Below are 16,985 nucleotides of genomic sequence, written 5' to 3'. Positions count from 1 at the left end.
TAGGTGACAGGGCAGAATCCTGAGGAACACCACTGTTTATAGATTTAGAAGGACAATGACTGTCTACCGCAGCAGCAATAGAGCGGTTAGAAAGGAAACATGAGATGAAGTTACAGAGAGAAGGATAGAAGCCGTAGGTTGGTAGTTTGGAAATCAAAACTTTATTCCATACTCTATCAAAAACTTTTGATATATCCAAGGCAACAGAAAAAGTTTCATCCAAATCTGTAAAAGAGGATGGCCAAGACTCAGTAAGGAAAACCAGAAGATCACCAGTAAAGCGGCCTTGACGGAACCCATACTGGCGATCAGATAGAAGATTGTGAAGTGATAGATGTTTAAGAATCTTTCTGTTGAAGATGGATTAAAAACTTTAGATAGGCAGGAAATTTAAGCAATAGGATCTATTAATACTATGGATTAGAGCGGTAACCCTTTTTAGGAACGGGCAAGAAGGAAAGGTTGGCAGACAGAGTTGAAATAGTTTGACTAAGCAATGTGCAAGCACGGAATCACAGTTTCGGAAAACAATAGGAGATCATCATCAATCAGATCATCAGATTCCGAGGGTTTGGGCCAATGAGGATATGGAAAACATCATTGCGAGGAATTTTAATGGGTAGCATACAGTACTCAGAGGGTGGAGGAGAGGGAGGAACAAGCCCTGAATCATCCAAGGTAGAATTTTTAGCAAAGATTTGAGCGAAGAGATCATCTTTAGAAATAGATGAGATGGCAGTGGTTCCATGAGGATGAAATAAAGAAGGGAAAGATGTTTTTGGCTAGATGCCAGAAATCACGAGGAGTTAGATCTTGAAACATTTTGACACTTCTTTTTAATGAAAGAGTTAAACCAAGGTTTGGAAGGTTTAGATCGAGAGAAAGAGTGAGGAATGTATGACTCCATGCCAGACACTGTCACCTCTGTTATGCGCTTAGCACACAGAGATTAATCTCTGTCACGGAAGCAGTAGTCATTCCAAGAAAAATCGGCATAATACCTCCTCAGGTCCCCCTGATTAGCAGAGGCGAAACGCCAGAGGCACCTCCGCTTTGGGTGATCCTGAGGAAAATTGGAGCGATAGGACAAGATACAGATATGAGATTATGATCGGAGGACCACAACGAGAAGATAGGGTAACAGCATAAGCAGAAGGATTAGAGGTTAGGAGAAGGTCAAGAATGTTGGGCGTATCTCAAAGACGATCAGGAATACGAGTAGGGTGTTGCACCAGTTGCTGTAGGTCTTGGAGGATAGTAAAATTAAGGGCTAGTTCACCAGGATGGTCAGTGAGGGTAGAGGAAAGCCAAAGCTGGTGGTGAACATTGAAGTCTCCAAGAATGGAAATCCGCAAAAGGGAAGAGAGTCAGAATGTGGGCCACTTTCGAAGTTAAGAAGTCAAACAATTTCTTATAGCCAGAGAAGTTAGGTGAGAGGCATACAGCACAGATAAATTTAGATTGAGATTGACTGTAGTCGTAACCAGGTGATGGAAAACTCGGAAGATTCAAGAGTGTGGGCATGAGAGCAGGTTAAGCCGCTGTGCACATAGACGTAACATCCAGCTTTGGATTGTAAAACGAGGATGGAGAAAGTAGGAGGGAACAGAAAAGGGGCTACTGTCAGTTGCCTCAGAAACTTGTGTTTCAGTGAGGAAAAGTAGATGAGGTTTAGTAAAGGAGAGGTGGTGTTCTACAGATTGAAAATTACATCCAAGACCGCGAATGTTGCAGAAGTTAATGAAGAAAAAGTTGAGGGGGATGTCAAGACACTTAGGGTCGATACCCGAAGAGCGGTCCCACCTGGAGACATTTGTGGTCCCCTCTCCAGATGAGGATTCCAAGTCTGGTGAAGGAGTCGCCATATTGATTTTGAATTTCGAATGAAGGGTGTGTGTGTAACTAGGTGCATGTAGGTTTGTGTGATGAAGGAGAGTTGTCTTTAGAGGTCAGGCTGTGACTGCCCCCTTGTGTTGTGAGAGAAAGGGAATGCTTTAGACTTCACTGGGAGTAATTATCGTTTCAGCAGGTGTCTACTGCCTCCTCTAAACACTAATTATATATTTTATTTATCTATTTTTTTCTAATAAATCATCCGCGCTAGGGTACACGTATTTTTCAAAAACTTCCAGAAGGATACATAAACTTAGGAAATGTTGTAGAACACTGTGGTAGACGAGTCCCAAGGCTCCACAGCCTCCATGCAACCAATCACACGGTTTATCGATATTGGAGGGAAACGGGATCGTGTTCGATTTAGGAAGACTGATGAAGGCTTTGGCATGATAATGGACGTGTCAGATCTTGAGTAAAGCGGAAGGAGGCAGGCGGGGAGCAGGAGTGACAGCTGCATAGAAGGCTGAAGATGTGAGTTATGGTGATGAATGGTTTGCGTACTTACAACACACATACACACACACACACACACACACACACACACACACACACACACACACACACACTCACAAAGTAAATATATACACTCTTACAGACATATCAACAGTTTTATTTTTTACGTTAATCTCTCTCTCTCTCTCTCTCTCTCTCTCTCTCTCTCTCTCTCTCTCTCTCTCTCTCTCTCTCTCTCTCTCTCTCTCTCTCTCTCTCTCTCTCTCTCTCTCTCTCTCTCTCGTCTCTCTCTCTCTCCTCTCTCGTCTCTCTCTCTCTCTCTACCATAATATAAGCAACACTTGTGTACCAATAATACCTGGTCTCTTACTGTCTTCAACAAAAAACAGAAGCCTCGCTGTTTGTATATTCCAGACTTAGCAAGGGGCGTGGATGAGGTGTCTGAGTTACCCTTCATTTTTTTTTTTTTTTTTTTTTGCGGTGCCTTTCCATTTTTTTTTTTTTAATAAATTATTCTTTTTATTTCTTTCTTTCCTAAATGCGACGCTTTAAGAAAACACCAATATGTCTTCGATATCGACCACAAGTTCTAAACAATTCCTCCACTTGTTCTGACAGAAGCTTGACTAAGAACAGATAGTTCAGAGAATTAAAGTAATGTCCAATTTATGATGGATATTTACCAAAAATATGTGTCATATATACTTTCAGTAGGAAAGGCTCTACAGACGCGCCTCAATAAAATTAATAAATGAATGAAATATGGAATGAACGTTAAATCTAGGAAAGTGCTAAAATTTCTACTGCTTCTTCTTCCCACCCATCTTTTTTTCCCTCTTTTCCTGTTGACTCTTCTTTCGCTGTTTGTCTAATTCCCTTCCTTCTCTTCCATTTTTTCTTCTCTCCACACGCTGTTCGCTTCTCCAGCTTAATGAATCTCGCTTTTCCCATATTTCGTTGCGTTATAGCGTTATATATTCGTCAATTCCTTTCCCACCCCGCTTACTGCTGATCAAGTGCATGATTGGATGATTCATTCTTCATATTACTAGTTATTAGACCAATAAGAGAGAGAGAGAGAGAGAGAGAGAGATGAGAGAGAGAGAGAGAGAGAGAGAGAGAGAGAGAGAGAGAGAGAGAGAGAGAGAGAGAGAGAGAGATTGAGAGAGAGTCACTAAGAATAGCAAAGCTGTAAGAAGTAGCATTGATATTGCAAGTATTTTTATGTATCAAAAAATATGACACAGTAACACAGAATCGAAGTGAGTGGATCTCAAGGGAGGAACAGAAACAACGGAGTTTAGTTTATAGACCGCCGAACACCACTAAAGAAGCTTCCATTCCACTGAGGCAGGAGACAACTGGGGCGAGCAGATGTGATGAAGAATAACTTTTAAATTTTAATCAAATAAATGGTAACTGTAAATTGATAGTACGAAGATAATGAAGCAGAGGACTTGTTATATCTATTTCAGGATACATTATTTAAACAGGTAATCAAGAAACCTAACAAAAGAGATGATTACGAGTATATACTCGTAGACAGCTCTAACAAAGATGGTTTAGCTAAAGAGACGGAGACAAACTTAGTAATAGTAATCACTATAAAATTATCTTCAATTTCAAATAGAAGGAAGGAAGGAAGGTCAGGTGATCGAAGGTGTACGGAACTGACTGGCAACTTGGCAGAGGGAAAAACAACAACAGGCGACCGTAGGGAACAGCAAGTCCATCCTCTTCCAAGGTTCTCTACCGGTTCGTATGCACTACGCAAATTTTACATCTCTGAAAAGCACTCGTAAGCTTCAGAGAAACTACTTTCGTGGCATTGCGATATCATATTGTCTCATCTCCTTCCTGTCCCACCAAGTGTTTCTCTCTCTCTCTCTCTCTCTCTCTCTCTCTCTCTCTCTACTCTCTCTCTCTCATCTCTCTCTCTCTCTCATCTCTCCTCTCTCTCTCTCTCTCTCTCTCTCTCTCTCTCTCAAACCTTTCCTTCCACCAGCTTCACCTTCCTCCTCTCATGCCTCCCAGCCATTGCACTCCTTTTTTCTTACCACGCAGTCTTCCTCTTTCATCATCCCTCCCACGTCTCCATTCCCTTCTCTCCGTCCAGACAAATATCGTCTCCCCTCTCACCAACTTTTTCGTCTTGGTTGTCTCGCCAGAACACCTGATTGCCTGCGCCACCTCAGACTGCTAGGGCGCAGCGAGACGGTAGTTCGTGTAGTGGTAAGTTTAATACTTCTTGTTTTTCTTTCCTTCCTTCTTTGATGCAAGGATTTGTCTGTCTGTTTATCTATATAGTTGATAAGTCCATCTGTCTGCGTGCCTGCTTGCCTGTCTGTCTGCGTGGTTCTCTTACTTTCTGTCAGTTTTTTATTTTTTTTATTTTCTGTTTGACCTTCTTTTCAGTCTGTCTGCCTGTCTTTTTTTTCAGTCTGTCTATATATCTACTTATTTGTCTGTCTGTCCGTCCGTCCCTCCCTCCCTCCCTTCGTCCGTCCGTCCGTCCGTTTCTCTCTCTCTCTCTCTCTCTCTCTCTCTCTCTCTCTCTCTCTCTCTCTCTCTCCTCTCTCTCTCTCTCTCTCTCTCTCTGCTCTCTCTGACATGAACTGGGCCATGTGCCTCTCTTTTCCTGTAACATTTCCTCCTTTGGCCTCCTGGAATTCCTCGCACTCCTAGCATTCCGAAAGATCCTGGTCTCTTTCTCTATTTCTTTCTTAAGTGCTATTTTCTGGTATGATGTCTTAATTTTCCTGATGTTATTCAATATGATATATAATGACTGATGTCCGAAGAGGTACGTGACAGATAAATTTCCTCAATGTATCCTTTCATTGTTCTGCACGGCCTCTGTGTCTTACTATTCATTCTCTTTCCATTTACAACCCTCCCACACACACACACGCACACGCACGCACACACACACACACACACACACACACACACACACACACACACACACACACACACACACACACACACACACACACACACACACACACACATTTGTATTATGTCATCATTCCCTGAGCGGAGCGAGGGGTTCGAATTTTGTTACCACGCCCTTGTCCACAACCCACCGCTATGCCTGCCCTCTGGAGAGTACAACGATGATTTTTCCAGGAGCACCTTTTGGTGTCCATCGCATATAAAAATTGCGATTTCAGTCTCGGAAACATTTCCTGGGTTGGTAACTTTTGACGGCACACTTTTTTTTTTTTGGACACTTCCTCGTTAGAATCACCGTTTTGCCGTATTTTGCATAATTCGATTTATCGGCATGTGAGCGACGGTTTCTGGCTCGCAACTCGCGCAAACTGTCGCCTCATCACTACAGATCGAGCTCGAGCGCGCAAAAGTGCGCTAATTATCTGTCATAACTCACTTCATATACGGGATAGCCAGTTTTGGTTGACAACATCAGACTCAGCAGTGACTGTAGAATCAAGATGTATTGTAAAAACTACAAAACACGACGAGTTGAACTGTGAAGATGTTAAAAAAATGTTTATAACATGTTTTACTCATACTCACTATTTTCAACAGTTAACCATTGAATGCTGAAATATATTATTGCATTAAGAAGGAAAAACTTTCATGAACACGATAGTGTGATTAGAATGTAGGTAAACACAGTCATTTATAGCAACCTGTCACTCGCCGCAACCACCATGGCGGCGGGACACTTGGCGTAGCGTGTGCAGGCGGGCTCCGTATGACCAGGGGCGCGTTCTGAAGAGGTTTACGTAACGTTACGTAACGTTACGGAACGTGTTCTTGGGGGTGATGACGCCACTGTGAGCTAACGGAAGGCTCACAGGCCGGAGAGGTTGTACGTTTCTCCCCGCGCAGGGGGGGGGGGTACTATTGATAAACAAAATCCCGGACTCTCACAGGACTTTCTTCTCCTCTCTCCTCCTCTTGCCTCCTTAAGATTTTCTTCTATGAATAACGTCCATAACGTCTAGTACAGGATCGTTTACGTAAGCTTACGTAACCCTCTTTGGAACGCACCCCAGGGTCTACGACGTGTCTCATGTATCACCATTGAACATTAGCGCAAATACAGATTGATGTTTAATAGTCTGTGTTCCTCTCTCTCATGCACTCACATCCCCACCAGCCGTTACGCGCGGGCATTCTCGTGTGTTGTTCTTAATTACTTTCTACGGGAACAAATCTCAGTTAAGGTAAACAAGTATTGCATGTGTTTGTCAGAACCACATAAACAATGGAATTTTAATTATTGGCTCGTGTACAGTGCACGTTAATGTTTGTCAATCCTGTTTGTTCTGCTTCGCTCGATGCAGGTCGTGTTGACTCCCTCATTATCTGATGCACGGTTGCTTGGCTCATGCGCCTCCTGTGTGCTGTAAAGCTTTGTGCTATCTGACCCGAGGCGGAATGGAGAGAGAGAGAGAGAGAGAGAGAGAGAGAAGAGAGAGAGAGGAGAGAGACAGAGAGAGAGAGAGAGAGAGAGAGAAGACGGCAGTACGAGTGTAGCCGACAGCCATATTCGCGCGTGGTACAAATAATACACAGCTCACAAGATAACCTTGCGACATTAATATTGATGTGTTTCCTTCCGATAATGGAAACAACTTGTAAAAAGGATGAGTCGAAATATTCATAAAGTTCGTGTATAAGCCTAGACGGTTATGTATCGATTTTATTTTATTTTATTTTATTTTATTACTTATTATTTTGTGTGAGTGTGTGTGTATTTATGACGCACTGCTGTCAGTGAGGGTGGTCGAACTCTGGCTACATGAATGTTTTGTGAACCTTTTTCGATATATATATATATATATATATATATATATATATATATATATATATATATATATATATATATATATATATATATATATATTATATTATATATATATATATATATATTACAAAAGCAAATGAATAGATAAATCCATGCAAACTATTATTAAAATGAGGGATGGATATTAAAGTTTTCTTTCTTATTCATTTAATATCACCTCTATATGGGCATCATTAGTTGCACGGAGCACATCAAGGCGGTACTCGATTTCTTGCCAAGTTCGTTGTAGCGTAGCCTCATTAGTAGTAGCAATGACGTCAGTGACCCTGTGCTTTATGTCGTTGATGTCCCGTGTCTATGTTCGATAAACGATATCTTTAAACATAACCCCATAGAAAGAAGCCCAGGGGAGTGATATCCGGGGAACGAGGTGGGCCAGGGAATTGGGCCATCTCTTCCAATCCACCGGGCCTGGAGATCAATTTCTGCAGACCTTGACCTTCGACCTCTTGACTGAATATGTGGCACCACAACTGGATGACCTTCAACCAACCATCATTTCCAGCATAACTGTGCATCACCACATTCGGAACTGCATGTTCGTGGGTCCCTAAATCAAGCATTTCCACACCCGTGGATTGGAAGATATGGCTCAAATATGTGGCTACCTTGTTTCCCCAGATATCACTCCTCTGGACTACTTATGTGCGTATGAAGGTGTACACGGGTGCTGTGTTGTAGGAACTCGTGTGCTTTCGATGCGCTATTCTCTTATCTTCACTGATCTCTCTCTCTCTCTCTCTCTCTCTCTCTCTCTTCATCTCTCTCTCTCTCTCTCTCTCTCTCTCTCTGCTCTCTCTCTCTCTCTCTCTCTCTCTCACCATACCTGAACTGATCGAATTTTTACGTTAGATTAAGCTCTTGCTGGCTCACTGTTTTCGTTGCACCCAGAATTACTAAAGTTGTTTTTATACCCTGTGTTTAACTACACATGATTCTTTGACCAAGTATCGTTGAATTACGGAACAGCTTCGAAACAGTGAAGCGAAGCGACGCGACTTAGTCAATCCATACTCTCCAGCATCAGTGCCATCGGCTGTGTTTGTGTGGGGCGCGCGTGTGTCAGGTTTTTTGTGCATTGGAACTCTTATTTGTGGTTATTCGTGAAACAAAAATACTGAAGATCTGAATTAAGTCTGTTCCCAGCAGCTCAGCAAGGATGTTCAGTAAGTAATGCGTGGTGTTTTGACTTACATTACTCGTGTGTGGTGGAAATACCTAGGGACACGACTTAGTTGTCAGTTAGACTTTTTGGTTGCCAGACTGTCAGGAGTAACACCATTTTGGTATCTCCGGTTAACATTCTTCATGGACTGTATAGTTACTGAACTATTTTATTCTTACCAAGTCAATCTAAAGGATATCAAAGTTAGAGGTTTTAAGACCCTGGGACACGAAAACCAGTAACACTTCGCACTTCTCTGTTAATCTCATATGATGTACGTAGTACCCCGGGTAGGATCCACAGTGTACCGACGTCTGGTCCATGTCTCGGCGCCTTGCTGGTGTTTCTGGAATCCTGTACTTGATTGTTTTCAGGAATTCCTATACATTCACATTTCCTTCCTCTTTTTATCACCTTCACAATGCACCGCTGTGTTACGCTCTCTAACAGCACCGCAGCGATACCACCCCTTCTTCCGTATCGTCAACTCCACCTCCACCAGCATCTTTCACCGGAAAATTAGATAAATCAATAAAAAAATCAGAAAATAATGTATCTCTTTTGTGCCTCGTCGGTTTTGTCGGCACTAGACGAGGACCTTGAAAATTTATCATGACCAGTTTATTTGCGTCATTTCATACTTTTTTTTTTTTTCAGGTACTGAGTGCAAACCTGTTGTGTTCTGTGCGTGGATACTTTGTCTCTTTCCTCATGTTGCATGTTATTCTTACTTTTAAGTGAATGGATTCCTGAAAATACAGCTTGCGTCATACGTGTGTGTGTGTGTGTGTGTGTGTGTGTGTGTGTGTGTGTGTGTAGTGTGTGTGTGTGTGTGTGTATTTGTGTGTGTGTGTGTGTGTGCGGTGTGTGACAGAGACAGAGAGAGGAGAGAGAGAGAGAGAGGAGAGAGAGAGAGAGAGAGATGAGAGAGAGAGAGAGAGAGAGAGAGAGAGAGATAGAGAGAGCGTGTGTGTGGTTTTGATCACCATGAACTTACCCTCTCAGCCTCCGGGTAATGGCAAGCAGTCTTCGTCGATTAAGTGTTTCAGAGTTTTTCATCATTTTCTTGTGAACTCTTAGATAAGGAATCGTTAAACTCCCTCCATCACCATCTGCGTCTCCTCGCTTGCTATCAAATAATTCCGAAATAAAAGGGGACCGCTCCTTAGGTTTCAGATAAGTTATAATTTTTTATACCTCTAAAATTCCTAATTGGCATCTAACAATCAGTAATCTCACATTTTTCTTGTTGCTTTCCTTTCTGTGATTCTGAATGACAGTCAAAAGCATCTGAAAAGATGTCTTCTTTTCAAATTACTATTCTTGTAACATCTTTCTCTTTGTACTCCACGTTTTCATTCTGAGGGACATCTCACTCTTAGGGTTCATGGAGTGCGTCCGCAATCACAGAAAGTTTTACCATATCACCAACACTTCCTGTCACTTCCTGTCACTTCCTGTGCACTTTTCTTCGTCATTCAAAGGAGGGTCATCTCCAGGAGAGGGAAAAGACTGCCACAGTAGTTACAGAGTGCCAGCTTGTAGTCTTCCTGCTGTTCCTGAGGAAACGTGAAAACTCTCTTTTCATTAATTTAATTCTTCTTTATTCAACTATGCATAGTTTCCCATAATCTTATTTTCTGTTTCTTTTCTCCCTCAGGCTTTATATGGAGGCCAGCTTCTCTTTCACAAACTTTAAATTCTTATTCGTGGAGGCCTCCCTTTCATGGATATTCATGATGAAAAATATCAGTTTCCCATCTTTTCCAGATAAGGAAATTGGAATTTTGTTTTGGTCAACTTCGATTCGGGGAATAAAGGTGTAGCTTATTCCATGTCAACCAATATACATAATAATTGCATAACTGGAGCCGCTTTATAAATGTAGTAATTTTATCAACCATGTGAAAAGTGGTGCTGGTGATGCATCCCCATACTATCTCGGTGGATCGCATGGCTATGACCTCAAGCATTACCGCACCCACACCCCACTCGTACAGCTTCCATCTCTGGGAATAAATAATTCTTTGTGTTTTCTTGCCGCTTTCCTCTCCTTTCCATGCGCCCTCACAAAGCCCTTCTCCATATCTCGCCATTTCAATTTAGTACCTACACATCTTCTGCTACCTGCATTGCCGCTGCAAATTAGCGCTATAATTCGTTCTCTCCGTTCTTTCCACAATGATACCACATTTCTTATATTCATGTACATAATTTTAGTCCATGACCTGTTCTTCGTGCATTCCATTCCAGAAACAATCTCCTACGTAACCTCTCCACAAATTATCTTCGGTGGGTGCTTTTCTCTTGTGACAGAGGTAAAAATGAAGCTCCTTCGGCAATAACAAAGTTGAGTTAAGTTTTCTTTGTGTAGGAATGGGACAGACACGGTGGAAACTTGGAAAATTTTCAAAATATAACCTATTTTTTGGTGGTAATGAGACAAATTATTGCCGTTTTCACTAATTATCTCATCACGGGACAAAATGTAGAATGATTTTCGAATATCAGCTAACGAATGTAATCACCACTTTTCTCCTAAAGTTTTATGAAACAACAGGAAATTCCACAGTTGACGTAATAAAAAGGAGTAAGAGAAGGCGGTTGAATTGTGTCGCTGATTGCCCAGACACAGCCAAGATTACAGACTGACCATCACTGACATTTGTGTGGCCTTTATTTACCCCTCCTCAGTCTCCCCCCCCCCCTCTCTCTCTCTCTCTCTCTCTCTCTCTCTCTCTCTCTCTCTCTCTCTCTCTCTCTCTCTCTCGCTCTCTCTCTCTCTCTCTCTCTCTCTCTCTCTCTCTCTCTCTCTCTCTCATCTCTCTCTCTCTCTCTCTCTCTCTCTATATATATATATATATATAATATATAATATACGAGTATATATATATATATATATATATAATATATATATATATATATATATTATATATATATATATATATATATATATATATTATATATACTATATATATATACTATATATATATATATATATATTAAACATAATGCGGGCGTTGGGATAGTCGAGACTAGACGTCACACCATGTCACCGTAGGAATGTAAAAATACAAAGGCTGGAGTTATTATTTCATGTTCATTATTTCAGACGCCCTTGCAGTATGCAAGGAGAGAGAAATTCTTCGTTTGCTTTTCAGTCACAAAAGTAACATAGGGAAAAGAAGCATTAAATGCCCTTCTTTTATTTTTACTATACTGCAGGTGTGACTTTTTCCGGTGGAAAAGTTAAAAAAGGTTACGTGTTGAAACCGAAGTTGTTGAAATACATCTAGTACTCTATTTAAAAAAAAAAAAAAGTTCCCTTTTCATGCTATTTCTGTTTGACCTTTTTTTTCGGAACAAAATAAATGTAAATCCATTGCTTATGGTCTCCACGTATTTTTTTTTTCTTTTTCTTTTTTTTTTTTTTTTTGTTTTTTGCCGACCTTGCTCTTGCCAATATGAATAGGAAGAAAAACGATAGTGTCTGTGTGTGTGTGTGTGTGTGTGTGTGTGTGATGTGTGTGTGTGTGTGTGGTGTGTGTGGTGTGTATGTGTATGTGTGTGTGAAGTGTCAGTCTAATTAAGGGTTCTGTGCTGTCTTGTTTTATATTGCGTTGCTTGAATTTCCCTGTGGCCGGTGGCTGACAGGGGAGACAGGCAAGGGAGTGGCTGCCAGCACCCAGGCTGCCTTTTCACCGCCGCAAGCCACGAGAGGCTCCACACAGATGTGTTGAATTGCGACAAGCTTACGTACAATCTAAGGCTTAGTTTTTTTGTATTTTCCCATAAACAAATAATGTGCTTGAGTTAATGTTGTAAAGATGCTATATCACGTTTTTTTCTGCTGTTCATCGCCAGGCTTTACAATTTTGTAATAATATGTTCACGCCGCTGGTGTGGATGGCGCCGTCAGAGTGGTGGTGCATGCAAGCGAATTCTTATTGCAGAATGTTAATTGAATACCGCGGCAAGGAAAATCGAGAGCATTCCATCTTGTCTTACTCTCGCCCCGGCTTCAGCACACGAGACAGTCCACATCAGATGCTCACATCCAGTTGTAGCTCGTGACTCACGCAGTGCAAAGGAAATCAGAGCACACACTCCCAAAGAATTGTGTTAACTTACCCGTTTGTCAGTTGCTGCCCGAGCGGGATGAACAGTGGCACCAGCACGTTCATTGCTATGCTGTACACCTAGCTGCTGCTGCTGCTGCTGCTGCTGCTGTTGCTGGAACTGCCACTACCTTTTATGCAGTCGTGCCTGAAGGAAAGGAAGAAGGATCGTGTTATTTTAGTATCGGTGGTGAGATAAATAAATGTTAGGAATGAGTTAGACTTGAAATGCAGAATTGTTGTTTGTACATCAAGGGTCATAAGATTAATGAAAGTTTGTTAAGTGAAATGAAAACAAAACAAAATATGGATTTCAAGAATCTGTTTGTTTTAAACTCTTGTATGTAGACATATTTCAACTTGTCTGCAGTTGACATATTTCAACTTGTCTGCAGTTAACTTGAGAAAAGACTGTAAATGATGTTTTTTTTGCTCAGTGAAGTTGGAAATAGTCCCCCAACGTCCCACCAACGTGCAGTACGCCAACATAATATACACCCACTTTACCACAGTGAAAAAAAGAGCTTTTACAAATACATCGAGATCGGTTCCTCCTTTCGTGCTGGGGCTTTTTTCATTGTACCGTAGACTATCGTATTCTTTGTGTACTGATCGATACACAGGTAGAATGTGTCCTGTTTTCCTCTTATCCGTCCTTTTTCAAAGAGAGAGAGAGAGAGAGAGAGAGAGAGAGAGAGAGAGAGTATGTAGTACTTTAAAAGAGGGCTATGTAGAATAAGTACGTATGTATGAGTACCTAATTATAAAAGAAACATTAGAACGCAAACACAAGGCAGGAGAGATGCTGCAATAAGGAGATGAAGTCTATATGGAGATGATAAAGGAATATTGAGATATGAAGAAAGAAAAAAAAAGGGGAACTTAGCAAAATCTCCTTTAACGAAAAGAAGAAAAATCAGTCTAAGTGAGAAAACAAACAAAAGGTAAAACGGTGTTATTATTTCAAGAACAATGTTACTAGTTTGGTTATGCAACTACCAACAGCCTTCGTTGCTCACACCCTCCACTCCTCCCAGTCCTCTTCCTCCACTCGCGTGCTGCTTGAAGAGGAGTCCTCGCCTCCCTCCACGTCCTGCTTCCTGCTCCCCTTTGCCTTTCTCCATTCAAGTGTTCATTACGATCGCCCGTCACATTTAAGAGGCCACACCGCCACTCCACCCCAACTTGGCTACCAAGGGGAATGAATGCCTCTCCTTGCTTTATTTACCCCTGAAACCACAAGAGGCGGAAAAGTACTTGTTGGATTTGTAAGGAAGGTTCATCTGAAGCAGCGTTACCTAGTAAAATACTTGACGCATTCACCGCCGGCCTGCTGCAGGTGGCGCTCGCTTTTGCCCCGTCAAGTCCTAGTGTTTGTTAGATGGTTTTATCTTAGTGTCTCCTCGCCGTCGCTGTGAACGTGATGGCCCAGTGAATGTATATTGTAATGGCGTGGCTACGTGTGTGAATATTCAGAGGTAGCTGGAGTACACTTCGCCGGTCTGCATGGATCACGATTTGGCCGGTAGAAAGGTTGTTGTTGTTGTTGTTGTTTGTCTTTATTGTTGTATTGCAATGTTAGTTTTCACTATAGCTGGATAAGTTTTGTGTTGTAGCTTTTTAAGAATTCGTGATGTTTAGCGTAAGGAAGGCTTGTATAAAAACAGTCGTCAGTCTCGCTGTGCGGTGACTGGAGAATGTACAGGAAATTAATCCTCCCGGAACCCGCCCCGCCTCGCCTTGATCTTGATGCCTTGTGATTTTGTTGGTCTCTGGAAGCTGGGCGGCTTGACGTCGCGAGAGGGACACGAAAATTAAGTTAGCTGACGGTTTGTATATCTAGACCTTGAGCCGGGTCAGGCAAGCAGGACAGACAGGCGGGCAGATTGAGAGACATGAAAGCATGCAAGCAGGCAGGCAGGCAGGCGGTCAGGTATGCAAGTAGGCATGACAATAGGCAAACAGGCAGGCAAACAGGCAGGCATACTGGTAAGCAGGCAGGCAGGTAGTTGATCAGGATGACAGCCACGCAGGCAGCAGACAAGCATGCGGGTGGGAAGGATGGCAGGCCACCGTGTTTTCCTCTCCATGGTGCACAGGTACATTTTGCATACGTGTGCCCTGGGGAAATCTCCCATCTCCATGCCAATATCCTCTCAAGAAAAATGCTTCGCGCCTGGTCTTAAAAATCCACCACTTTCAAAGAGAGAGAAAAAGGAGAGAGAGAGAGAGAGAGAGAGAGAGAGAGAGAGAGAGAGAGAGAGGAGAGAGAGAGAGAGAGAAGAGAGAGAGAGAGAGAGAGAGAGAGAGAGAGAGAGAAGAGAGAGAGAGAGAGAGAGAGAGTATTCGACAAACTGACAAGATGGAACTCTTTCTTTTCTGACATCACGGAGTGAAGAAGTTTCTGTCAAGATTTATTCGGTGTGTGACTGAGAGGGGGTGGCGTGTGACATGCGGGAAGAAACCGAAGAGGGTGGGATGCAAACGATAAGAATTGGTTGTGAGGGTGATAATGCACCGATGCCAATGGGGACGTAAGAAATGTAAGGCGAGAGAGAGACGAAACCAAAGAACACAGAAAAGCAAAAGAGTCAGGAAAAGAGGCAAATAAATGAAGCAGAGTATAGATAAAAGAATTCCAAGAAGCATGACATGTAACTTAAAGCTTTTCAGAAATAAAATTTTGTTAATCGTTTAGAAAATGCATGAGACAGGAAAGTTCACGGTAAAGGGCCACGTATATAAAAAAAAAATATATTACCGTATCATATCTTCCGTTATTTATAGCAAGTTTGTGATGCTGTTTAGGTTCATGTGTATTTTGAAACGTTTGTCTCTCTCAAAATCGACTATTCTTAAAGGCCACAGAGATAATTAGTCGAGTTCTTGTATGTATTTTCCTTACTAATCGTCCTGTTATTACTAATATCATGAAAACCCCTTTACACGTCCCACTATACCGAGCTAGTAGTTCAGTATCAACGAGTACACTTAACTCCTGCTGTGAAAAAGAAAATAAAAAAAAAGCATCAAAACTTGTTTCATTACATTAAATAACTAGATTCCCTACTATTATGTGCGCAAAAATAAAAAAAAAATATATATATATACACAGAAACCAATATGCTGATGATAAGTGAGAAATGGTTACATTAGAGGAAAATAACCTCCCGTGATAGTGTTTTAAAACGATGTGATGTACATAACAAACGCCTGTGTAATGGAAAAATGATCCCTCCCCATCCATCGACCGCTCAGAAAGTGTGCCGCAACTGACAGCAGCAGCGGCGGGCGGAGTGGCGGGTCTCTGGCAACATTTATTCTGTTGTTGCAATTCAGCCCAACCACGCCTGTCCCCCTTCCACGCACCACCTCTCGTCACTCCGTCTCTCAGGTGTTTTTTTTAATTTAACTCTCTCTCTCTCTCTCTCTCTCTCTCTCTCTCTCTCTCTTCTCTCGTCTCTCTCTCTCTCCTCTCTCTCTCTCTCTCTCTTCCTCTCTCTTCTCTCTCTTCTCTCTCTCTCTCTCTCTGTCGCTTTGCATTTAACATTTCCTTTCTGGATTCCACTCTCTTAAGTATCTTCCTGTTCCCAGTCTATTCTGCATTTTCCATTCCGTTCCTTTTTCCTTTCTGTTCTTACAACCAACATATATTTTTCTTACTTCTTTTTTTTCCGCTCTCTTCTTTTCCCTTCTCTTCTTGCTTGCCCTTCCTCACATAGCTAGTCCTCTGCAACAAGACACATCACTTATTCTTGAAGCTGAAGTGTCAATTAATTGCACTAAGTCTTGTTTGTTGATAATTATCAGACGGTCAGTGAAAGTTGTGTTTCGGAACCAAGACGGGATGGCAACTGTCACATCATCCTGGCTTCGGATTTCTAGTTTGTTGCTGTATGTGTGTGTGTGTTTGACAAGTAAGGGAACAGTGAATAAATGTTCCCTCGTGTTTGCAGTAGATCCATATATATAACACGTTTTTATATCATGCAACACTTGACAGAAACTGTATTACTTTTTGTAGAAGCTTAGATATTCCAGAAACACCCTCCATGGATATTGCACCACTGAAGAAGAAAGTAAAACATTTTCTTCAGCTGCAGGTTAGCGGACTGCTGCAATATTGACCCTGTTATGTATATTTATGCTGAGAATAAATGTTGTGAAGAGAAAGGAAGAAAATCCTTGAGATTTGTTTCACAGTGTTTTGTCTCTTAGGAGTTGAATCAGTTTTGGAACTCGTCACATGTACCCTTGCCTTGCTCGAGGCTGCCAACGTGCCTCAGTCTGTTTTGTGTAGCTTTACGAACTACCTTCCCTATAGGCCCAATGACACGTCACCGCCAACCAAACCTTGTGTCTTGTGCTTCCGTCAGTACTGTACTCCTTGTTACTTATCACCACGTCTCGTTTGTGTGCCTTTATCTTCCTTTCCAACTCCTCTTTCCTCGCATATCTTCCTATTATCGTTCCTCTTTAATCCACTTTCCTTTCCTCTCTTTCTTCCCCTCGT

At 41.9% G+C, this 16,985-nt stretch overlaps 2 long non-coding RNA genes across 5 annotated transcripts in view; both read left to right on the top strand.

The window, feature by feature from the left end:
* LOC135089756 (uncharacterized) overlaps window positions 1-4,551 on the top strand; it is a 311,458-nt gene extending 306,907 nt beyond the window's left edge. For all 3 annotated transcript variants that reach the window (XR_010261626.1, XR_010261627.1, XR_010261625.1), the window contains one exon: window positions 4,518-4,551. This is a non-coding gene — a long non-coding RNA (uncharacterized LOC135089756). The remainder of the gene's footprint in view (window positions 1-4,517) is intronic.
* Window positions 4,552-8,220: 3,669 nt separating this feature from the next.
* LOC135089744 (uncharacterized) overlaps window positions 8,221-16,985 on the top strand; it is a 320,684-nt gene continuing 311,919 nt past the window's right edge. For both annotated transcript variants that reach the window (XR_010261621.1, XR_010261623.1), the window contains exon 1: window positions 8,221-8,355. This is a non-coding gene — a long non-coding RNA (uncharacterized LOC135089744). The remainder of the gene's footprint in view (window positions 8,356-16,985) is intronic.

This window comes from Scylla paramamosain, chromosome 3 (genome assembly GCF_035594125.1).
Source record: "Scylla paramamosain isolate STU-SP2022 chromosome 3, ASM3559412v1, whole genome shotgun sequence".
Taxonomy (NCBI): Eukaryota; Metazoa; Arthropoda; class Malacostraca; order Decapoda; family Portunidae; genus Scylla; species Scylla paramamosain.
Note: the sequence above shows the minus strand (reverse complement) of the source record. Positions and strands in the feature narration are given on the sequence as shown.